Source organism: Jaculus jaculus, chromosome 2 (assembly GCF_020740685.1).
Source record: "Jaculus jaculus isolate mJacJac1 chromosome 2, mJacJac1.mat.Y.cur, whole genome shotgun sequence".
Lineage (NCBI taxonomy): Eukaryota > Metazoa > Chordata > Mammalia > Rodentia > Dipodidae > Jaculus > Jaculus jaculus.
The window spans coordinates 73757946-73769236 of NC_059103.1; the positions used below are offsets into that span (position 1 = coordinate 73757946).

At 41.6% G+C, this 11291-nt stretch overlaps 1 pseudogene; it reads left to right on the forward strand.

Moving 5' to 3' along the window:
* Window positions 1-881: 881 nt before the first annotated feature.
* Window positions 882-2687, forward strand: LOC101593928 (annotated as a pseudogene).
* The last annotated feature ends 8604 nt before the right edge of the window (window positions 2688-11291 follow it).

Consider the following 11291-nt stretch of genomic DNA (forward strand, 5'->3'; position numbering starts at 1 on the left):
AAAATGAAAATGAAAGAAAGGGAGAGAGAAAAAAGAGGGAACACTCCTTCTCACAGACATCATGTTAGCACAGAAGGATTGTAAGCCAAAAACACAGGACTCATATGAGAGAAACTGCCTCTACAGCCATGCTGTCCAGATCTTTACCTGTAATGCCTTCTAAAGGAAGACCTTGGCCAATTGGCATCAGAGTTCAGAGCTGAGGCCTTAGACAAGGCAGACTTAGAGTTGGGCTTTACCTGCCATCAACAGTGGACCTAAGGCCGGCCAAGTCATCTCTGTCCCTTTTCTAATGGAAGTGCCTCAGTCTTTATCTTTGTTTTCTTTCTTTCTTTTTGGTTTTTACGAGGTAGAGTCTCACTTTAGCTCAGGCTGACCTGGAATTCTCTATGCAATCTCAGGGTGGCCTCGAACTCACAGTGATCCTCCTACCTCTGCCTCCCGAGTGCTGGGATTAAAGGTGTGCGCCACCACGCCCGGCTTTTATCTTTGTTATGTATGTTCCATACATGTAGATAGCAGTTATGCATTCCCTGGCACCTACACAATGGTTGAGGAATGTGGGACAACTTAGCGGTGAGAATATGAAGGTAATAATACTGCCCCAAAATATCTTCCTGGAGTAAACACTGCTCGGGAAGAGGACACAGGTGTGCTTTGGTAGTGGAATCTGGGATCCTTGCAGTCCCTGCCCTTGCCTAAGCTCTGGCAGCATGGAGGTCAAATACCCTTCCTACTCCAGAAAGGGTAGCCTTTGCAGATTCAGAGCCCTGCACTATATGGCAGTCTTGCTCAGGCCTCTGCTGACTGCCTACACCACGATTCGTATATGAGGGAAACCAGTCCTTTTCTCCAAGTATTTAACATTGTGCAGTAAAGAAATGGTTATGGAAAATCTCACCTGCTTGTAGATGGGAATTTTGAGGAAGTATTATACTTTTCTCTACAAAGATCCAAGTAATTACAGAAGTTTTACAGCAGAAATTCTTCCTATGTTCAGGGTGGAGCAGATGCTACTAGAAAGCCCCATGAAGCTAGTTATGGCCAAAATGATATATAGTACACTACAAAGTGTTATTTCTGAACATGAGTGGCTGTCATTCCAAAAGCAACACATAGATGTTCATACAACCTTAAATATGGAATTGCTACTGTCCAAGTCATGGGTTTGCTGCTTAGCAGTGGCAAGCCAGAGAGGAAGTTTATGCAAACCTTTGTTCTGGCTCCTAAAGAATCCTTTCCAGGGGCTGGAGAGATGGCTTAGTGGTTAAGCACTTGCCTGTGAAGCCTAAGGACCCCGGTTCAAGGCTCAGTTCCTCAGGTCCCACGTTAGCCAGATGCACAAGGGGGCGCATGCGTCTGGAGTTCGTTTGCAGAGGCTGGAAGCCCTGGTGCACCCATTCTCTCTCTCCCTCCCTCTATCTGTCTTTCTCTCTGTGTCTGTCGCTCTCAAATAAATAAATAAATAAAATTTTTAAAAAAAGAATCCTTTACAAATAAATTTCATATTTGCAGTAATCTGTTTCATTATGACGATGAATTGTTTTGTGATTATGAACCAGAATTTGGTGAAGAATCCAAAGATGAGGGCTGAGGAAATGGCTCAGCAGCTAAAGGCACTTGCTTGCAAAGCCTGACAGCCTGGGTTTAATTCTCCAGTACCCATGTAAAGCACAAAAGTGGTACATGTATCTGGAGTTTATTTGCAGTGGCAAGAGGCCCTGGCATACCCATTCCCTCTCTCTCTTATTCTTTCTTTCTTTCTCTCACTGCTTGCAAATAAATAAATAATTTTAATAAAAGAATCTGAAGATGAAGTGGAAGAGAAACAAGAAGAGAGGCAATCATCTTTTAACCTGTGCACAAAAATGCTAACAGTGGTTACTCTATGACTAATGGTGTAGAGGACTCTTTAGGAGAATCCTCTCAGGAACCTGAACTGAGCCAGAATCTTAATCAAAGACTAAAGAACTGAAACCACATATGTGTAAGGAAGACCTAGAAGAGTTAGACGAGAAGTCTAACACTGCTCTTTCCATAGAACCTGTTTCTGTGCCACTAACATCACCAAAGCCAAGAGTGAAAGCTGAAAGAGAAATTCAACCTCAGCCTCCTCGTACGTGAACAGCAACCTAGAGAATGGCCTGCTTTCCCTCCCAGAAGAGCAGTTCAGGAGAAGGAGATATGAACAAAATGATCCTGACAACCATAAAGTAGTACATGATCCAGACAATCATCAACTTTTTCATGGTAAATTATCTCATAATGTTGATGAAAATGAACAGAAAGAATTCTTTAAAAGTTCTGGAACTTCATAGAATTTTGCATCCATCCCAAAGGTATCAGGGGAGAACTTAAAGATTTTGACTTAATGGGGTTTTTATGACTGTGAACCTGTTCAGAGAATCTGAATTTCAAAACCAATTACATTTTGAGGAGCACTTTAAACGTGAAAGAGGTAAACACAAGTGCTGCAAGAAAGTGAGAAACCAGAGGTGGTGGTTATGATCACAGGGACATTAGGCACAATGGTCAAGGTCCTGGTGGTCCATGAGAAATAGAGGATGATGGAATGGTCTGTGACCACAGTGAAAGAGGACCTCCTCCAAGAGTTGGCATGGCCCAGAAACTCAACTGGAAAAGGAACTAGGCAAACAGAAAGCCTCACATCATCAAATGGAAAATAGCAACAGGATAGTGTGCTGAATATTGTCAGGGGAAAGCTGGCTATAATAGCCATAGCCCACCTCAGCAACACACATACAAGGTTCCAATTCTCAAACTACCATCAGCTGGGGATCAAGCATTCAGAGCACAAAAGGTTGTGGGGGGCACCTGAATCAAACCACCACATTCTGCACCTGGCTCACATAAATTCACAATCATCCATGATGTAAAATGCAATACATTCAGTCCAACTTTAAAAATCCTCATAGTTTGTATTTTTTTCTTTGAGAGCAAGAAAGAGGCAGAGAGAGAGTGAGAGAATAGGTGTACCAGGGCCTTCAGACACTGCAAATGAATTCCAGATGCAGGAACACCCTTGTGCACATGTGCAACATTGCACATTTGTGTCACTGCATCTGTCTACAAGAGACCTATAGATTTGAACTTGCATTCTTAGGCTTCACCAGCAAGTGCCATAACCCCAGTTAAGCCATTTCCCCAGCCCAGTACCCTTAGTTTTTTTCAATCCCAGTGCTGTTCAAACATCCCCATAGTCCAAGCTCTTAACTGAGCCATGATGCCAAAAATAATAATAATGATGATGACAGATTAAACATTCACACTGCAAAAGATGGCATGGCTCTAGCAAGAAAAGACTGAATGAATACAAGATTTAAAACAAACAGAAAACATCAAATTGTGTAGCTTCAAGTCTGCAATTCTAACCAGTAACAAGTCTCCAATTCTGATCATAGTGATAAGTCTCTGGAGTGCAAATTCCACCCCTCCAGCTGGGCTTCTCAGCCTGTGGAACAATGTATCCAAGCTGGCAGCTCTCCCTCATAGCCATCTCGGAGTTCTTGCATCTCCACTGCAAACTGTACTTCATGCTTATGGCTCTATCAACCTCCACCCAGGAACTTCCAACAACCCTGCTTCACATTGTACGTGGCCATTTCCAAAAAAACCAAACCACATCACAAATCCAATGGCCCTCCCTTTCCTGCATATGTTATGTTCCATAGTGCTGGGTGAGCTACCAGCTTGTTGATCCTGGACGGGGGAGAGGTCAACTCTGAAGAACAGGACATTCCTTCAGTATTTTAGGTTCCTTAATTTCAAAAAGAGTCCACATTCTTCCTGCTGTCCCAATTGCAATGGCTGTAATCTCTCAAATAATTGCAGCTGGAGGGGCAGCAGTTTTAGCCCCAATGATTTTATTTTTTTCTGTGCAATATCCTTCTGTACATACCAATCCATTTCTATACAATCTAACCCTGTCCAAGTTCTCAGGATATGAGAAGGCAGGACAGAGCAAGTGTCTCACACAAACGCTTTTAGACTAGTCCTAAAAAAGTTCTTCCCCTCATAAGCCAAATCTCACAGTCCATAGTTCTTAATACATTCAGGTCTTTCAACTCTGACCAGAATCCATCAAGCTATACTTAAAGCACTACAAGGTGTCTCTTAGGCCAAGGTTTCAAATCCTTCCATATTCTTCCCACAAATCAGTTCCAAAAGCCAAAGCCACACAGTCATGTTTCTAGCAGCAACTGACCCCATGCCTGCTATCAATTTTACTGTTGAAGTTAGCTTCCATAAATGGCAGAAAACACCTGAACAAAAGCAGCTGATGGGAGGAAAGATGTTTATTTATATTCAAGGGAAGCTCCATGATGAAAGGGGAAACATGGCATGAGCAGAGGCTAGACATCGCCTCCTACACAACATCAGGTGGAAAACATCAGCAAAAGAGTATTCCAACCAGTAACAAGGGGAAGCTGGATATAACACCTGTAAGCACCCCCCCCCCCCGCAAAAAAAAAAAAAACACACCTTCAGCGAGGTTTCTATTCCCAAATTACCATCAGCTGGGTATCAACCATTCAGAATACAAGTTTATGGAGACACCTGAAACAAACAGCCACACAGATTTTTATAGTTTCCATTTTGAAGGGTTTAAGGATTTTTGTTTGTTTGTTTGAACAGTTTTACACTTTTTTATGTATAGTACTTGAAGCTCTTACTACAAAATTACTCTGAAGTTTTGAAGATTTTATTAAAACTACTTTTTTTGTTGTTTTTTTTTGTTGTTGTTGTTGTTGTTTTGTTTTTCAAGGTAGGGTCTCACTCTGGTCCAGGCTGACCTGGAATTAACTCTGTAGTCTCAGGGTGGCCTTGAACTCACAGCTATCCTCCTACCTCTGTCTCCCGAGTGCTGGGATTGAAGGCATGAGCCACCACGCCCAGCTCAAACTACTTTTAAATAACTGGCTTTATTGTCAGTACTTCCCCCATTCATTTCCTTTCTCTCTCTCTCCATTATATGTATTATATATATATATAATATAATATAATAAATATAATATGTATATTCATATGTATTCCAATTCAGAATATGGCCCATTAACTCATAAAAAAAAACTATTCTGCCACCCAAGAATTGACAAATATTATGTGTAATAGAAAATTGGAGCATAGCCATTCAGCTTCAGTCTTCTTAAAATTTTATTTATTTATTTTCAAGCAGGGAGAGAAGAGGAGGACAGAGAGAGGGAAAATGAATGAATGAGCATACCGGGTCCTCCAGGCTACTGCAAATAAACTCCATATGCATGCGCCACTGGGCATCTGGCTTTATGTGGGTACTGGGAAATCAAACCCAGGTCTTTTTGCTTTGCAGGCAAGCACCTTAACTGCTGAGCCATCTCTCCAGACCAAGCTTCAGTCTTTACATACCACAAAAGAGACACTGAAACACCATGTGGGGAAGTTTACATAGGGATTGGTCACCTGTGATTTTTGCCTTGGTGAGCGACATTTTGAATTCTTTCTCTCCCTGGGATTATTTAGCAACCTGCCCTGTTTATTGGAGGTATAATTAGCACTTACAGTGCTTGCCTATACACTGGGCTTTGTTATAGACACTGCACCAGTGTAAGAAGGCCCTATTACTTTTTGGGGAGGCTTCTAGTCTCGCCTATGCTAAGTGTGAGGCTGGTTCCCCCTCTATTGCACTGGAGGCTCAGCTCAGCTGGTTAGGTTAGTAGATCTGCTGTGCCGGATGTTGTGTGGGTGATGTATGGCTCTGATCCCTTGGCATCCAGAGATCTCCAGTGCTTCCAAGGACTGGTGGTTGGGAGAGGAGAGGCTGTGGAGAGTTCTGAAGCTGTTTGGGAACTGCTCAGCTGGTCCCTGTTGTCTTCTCTCTCTGATTTTTCTGATTTTGTAAGGCCTGTGTGAGTGTAGAATTCCTTCCCAGTTCTGCTCCTGCTGGCTCAGTCGGGGTCAGATGAGCAGCTCTTCCCAGTGACTGCTGCAGCCAAGGCTGGAGGTGATTCTGGCTGCTTATGTGGTTGCTAGAAGCAGAAACTCTGGGCCACTCCCACTCCTCTGCTAGGGTTGATAATTCCCTACACATCTTCACTTTTTGGTAGAAGAGTGTATTGCATGTTATTCTGCCTCATTCTCCCCCCAGGTTCTGTTGGCATAGGTCCCTCTCTGCCATCTTACCCAAAGCCCTGGATTGTTCTTGTAACTGGATTGTGTGGTGCTCTAGTATGAACTCTGTAGGTAGTAACATCGTATAGTAATGTCAAAAAAATGGGCACATGTGGAACATAACCAGCTGGAGAAATGTCCACAGAATGTGAGGAGAAAGGATCCTAGCTCTGGCTCTGTGAACTGCTCAAGTATAGGATGCAAGTCCAGGGAGCAGGGGAACAGGCATGCTGGGAAACCAAAGACACTTGGCCAGATATGGCAAGGCTGAAAGTCACTGTGGTTTTACGCACAGCTACAGTAAATCAAAGTTTTGTTTGTTTGTTGGTTGGTTGGTTGATTTTTCATGGTAGGGTCTCACTCTGGCCCAGGCTGACCTGGAATTCACTATGTAGTCTCAGGGTGGCCTCGAACTCATGGTGATCCTCCTACCTCTGCTTCCCAAGTGCTGGGATTAAAGGTGTGCACCACCATGCCCAGCAAATCAAAGTTTTGAAGTGTGTGTGTGTGTGTGTGTGTGTGTGTGTGTGTGTGTGTGTGTATAAAATGAACATATCTCTATGCATAGTTTGTTACCTCTATATCAACTAGAATTAAATTTATGCAGGTCAAAGTATAGGTAAACTCTGGCAAACTTACCAATCAGTTAACATGGGCAGCAAAGAGCGGTGGCAGAGCTTGAGCCATGCTATAGGGCAGGTTAGTCACAGTGCTGTTGCTTCCAGTTCTGTGACTCCAGGTGATTTCCCTGTCCCAGCCTGCCAGGCCTCAGGAGGACTAACAATGTCTGCCACTTAAAATGGCATTGAAGGAGACAGGATGTCTACAACACAGTGCTCAGAGTACATACCAACTTCCCTCCACTCAAACCAAACCCAAAATCAAATTGGTAAATTGTTTGGCTCCAGTCCCCTCAACCCACACCCACAGACACAGATCTTATACCTAAATGCTGGCTGCGTTGCTCCATCCACAATGGCTCAGCCCTTCCTCCTCCCATCATTCACAGTGCAGTAGTGTATTTAGGTTTCCTGTGCTTGACGAAATCTCTCTCATCCTATAACTATGTCCTTTGGTATAATTTTTAAAGCTGGTATTTAATAAGCACTGGCACAAATGAATCACTAGGAGCCTTTGCTTTCTATCATTTGGAGTTCAGATGGGAATAGTCAAGCATAAATATACTCCAGCACACAGGGATTTAGCTAAGAAGAGACTTTTTTCCCTCTGAAAATTGAGGGCAACTACTTGGCTGTTTTAAAAATCTAAAAATAAATATAGCTTACTGGTTCCAAGCACTGTTTTGCAGCAATACAGCTCCAAGACCATTGCCATTTGGAAAAAAGGTAAATTCAGCCAGTACTTAGACCTCAAAAGGGCCTAGTGGCTTCTTCTATTTTAAATAACAAAATTAAAAAATAATTAAAAATTAACAGCTGCACAGTAAAACTCTCATGAGTTTTCATAAGGATATTGGTAACCTAGGTAGGGCCTAAATAATGAGCTTTTAGCCACAGAAAACCACTCAACCAACCACAATATTTTACCAGATATTTCAAAAATCAACATGTTGCATTTACACAAATGAGTTCTCAACTGGGATTAAAATTGGATTGGGAATACTACAACAACCCTCTCTCTTCAAGGCTGCTCACAGAAGATCAACAAATGGTTTCTGTCTCTTAAGATCTTATCAATAAAGAAGAAAGATATTTAGGACATGGATTAAACAAATATAAATTAAATAGTAAGGCAATAAAGTAATGGAAGTCTGTTTTGATAACACACCATTCTAAACTGAAATCAAGCATTTGCTCACTCTTGATTCTGTACAACCCAGTTGTAGTAAATCACCAGTAGGGCCAGAAGCCACAGCTCCTTCCAGCCCTGGCTCTTCCCTCTGCCACTTCACCTCTGCCCCAGAGTGGCCACTGCAGTAATTGTGCTCTGTGTCCACACTCCTACCTTCTTCTCCCCCAAACCATTCTTCAACTTCTCAGTGCAATGTGGTCCCGAACACTCCTGATGCATATCCATCAGCTCTCCATGACCATCATCAGAGCTCTCAATCCTCAACAAAGATCTAAAATGCCTTGTAGACAGCTCCTCACTCCTCTCAGCACCCTACTCCTTCCCTGGAGTGCCCCTCTAACCCACCTGACCCCAGCCATGCACACATAGATCAGTCATTTGATGCTTTTTTGTTATGTCTTGCTTACTTGTTGATTTTTGAGACAAGCTATACAGCCCAGGCTGGCCTCAGATTCTTGGTCTTCCTGCCTCAGTCTCCTGAGTGCTGAAATTGTAGGTGTGCACCATCCTACCAGCTGCAGAATTCTCTTCTTCCTGATTCAAAGAGGAGAGAAGATATACCCAGAACAAGCAGTGCCTTCTTATTGATATCTTAAGAAAAGTATGACCTATAGCCAGGTGTGGTGATGCATGCCAGTAATACCAGAATTTGGGAGGCTAAAACAGGAGGATTGTGGCACAAGTTTGAGACCAGGCTGGGCTACATAGCAAGTTTTGCCCAGAGTTACATAGTAAGACCCTGTCTCAACAGCAACAAAAAAGGATAAGATGGAGAAGAAGACGAAAAAAAATCAGGGGCTAGAGAGATGGCTCAGCAGTTAAGGTACTTGCTTACAAAGCCTAAGGATCCTAGCTCAATTCCCCAATACTCATGTAAAACCAGATGCACAAAGAGGTGCTTGTGTCTGGAGTTTGTTTGCAGCAGCTGGAGGCCCTGGCACACCCATAATCTCTGTCTTTTTCTCTTCTCTCTTTCTCTGCTGGCAAATTATATATATATATGAAAAAAAGAATCAAATTCAATTTATGTTAATAAATGTATTGAGATTTGGAAAACTGAAAATGTTCTTTGATGTGCTTAATGAAATGGCCCTTGAAAATAAATGAAACAGAAGGAAGATAAACATGAAAATGGAATGTGATGCTGCCAAATGGCAATGAATATTCAGATGACCTTTGCAGATTGTTTAAATTACACTTGGCTTAGCCTTTCACATATATTGTGTGATGGGATCACCACAATCTTCTCCACTGAGCATACAAGACTATTCCTTCTACTTTCCATGTTAATGAAAGGAGGACTAAGCAGAGTTCCACTGAAGCAGGCATGTGCTAAGTGTCCTCACATCTTCCCTGGTGTTCCTCAAAATGAAAGCATGTTTATGAGCAGGGTGCAAAGCTAAAAACAGAGTATTCCAGGTAATTCCACAGGCTGCTCTCCTGTCTTATCCAATTAATAATGGAAGCAAATTTCTCCATGGCTTCAAAGCATGATGGCTTGAATCATGCACAATTAACTCAACATCAATTTTATTCAGTAAGCTACCACCAAAACTTTGACACATTGGGCTGGGGCTTAGCGGTTAAGCGCTTGCCTGTGAAGCCTAAGGACCCTGGTTTGAGGCTCGTTTCCCCAGGACCCATGTTAGCCAGATGCACAAGGGGGTGCACACATCTGGAGTTCCTTTGCAGTGGCTGGTGACCCTGGAGTACCCATTCTCTCTCCCTCTCTCTACCTCTTTCTCTCTGTCACTCTCAAATAAATAAATAAAAATTTAAAAATTGACATGTAACATTTTCCAGTTCCATCTATTTTCCTGAAATCTTTGTGATTCTACTTTTTATTTACAGTTGAGTGAAATTCCATTGCATATGTATATCATATTTTTATTATCCATTCATCAGTTGATGGACATGTAGGTTGATCCCATTTCCTAGCTCTTATAAATAAGCAGAGGTAAACATAGATGCGCAAATATCTCTATAGTAAGATACAGAGCCCACTGGATATATGCTCAGGAGTGGTATAGCTAAGTCATATGGAAGTCCTGTTTGTAGCTTTGTTAGAAACCTCCACACTGCTTTCCACATAAAAGTGGTTTACACCAACAGTGAAGGCTCCCCTTTCCCCACATCCTCACCAGCATTTGTTGTCATTTGTTTTTTTGATAATAACTATTCTGATTGTAGTTTTAATTTGCATTTGGCTAAGGATGTTGAAACATTTTTAAAATATTTATTGTGGTCACTTGTGTTTCTTTTATTGAGAATTCTCTGTTCAATTCCATAGTTCAGTTATTTTTGAAGTGTGTGTGTGTGCACCATGGTTTCTTGCCACTATCAACAAACTTCAGACACATACACCACTTTAGATCTGGTTTACATGGGCACTGGGAAATCTAACCCAGGCCAACAGATTTTTCAATAAGCACTTCTAATCTGAACTATCTCTCCAGCTCTCCATTTTTTGTTGAGTTCTTGAAGTTTAGTTTTTTGAATTCTTTGTATATTCTAGGTATTATTCCTTTGGAAGATATATTCTCATTCTATAGACTGCTTTATTCACTTGAAGGATACTTTCCTTTGCTGTATAGGAGAGGTTTCTTAAAGGCAAAGCAAGAGATTATTTAAAATTAAAGTAAGTGAGGAGGGGCTATGGCTCAGTGCTTCAAGGCACTTGCTTGCAAAGCCTGGCAACCTGGGTTTAAGACCCAGTGTCCATGTAAAGCCAGATGCACAGAGTGGCACATATGTCTGGAGTTTGTTTGCAGAGACAGAAGGATCTGGTGTGCTCATTCTCAAACCTATCTATCTATCTCTTTCTCAAATAAAAATATTTATACATAAATAAATAAAGTGGAAATAAGAGTAGAAAAATTAATACTTCTCATGAGAGGAAAGGGTTCAGAAATCAGAATCCCCGTAAGGTTTTTTTTTTTTTTAATTTCATGAGGTCCCATTTGTTTATTATTGGCCTCATTTCCTGTGTAAGTGGAGACCTAGTCAGGGTCTTTACCTATGTCTGTATTTTGAAGTGTACTCCCTGTTTTCCTCTAGCAATTTTAGAGTTTCAGATCCTATATTAAGATCTTGGATCCATTTTAGCTGATTTTTGTTCAGAATGAGAGGTAAGGCTCTAGTTTCCTTCTAGATAAAGATGTTCAGTTTTCCCTGTACCATTTGTTGAAGATGCTATCTTTCCTCCAAAGTATATTTTCTGTATTTTGTTATATCTCAAGTGGTTGTCATTGTATGTACTTATATATATCCTCTATTCTATTCCATTGATCTATATGTCTGCTTTTATAGCA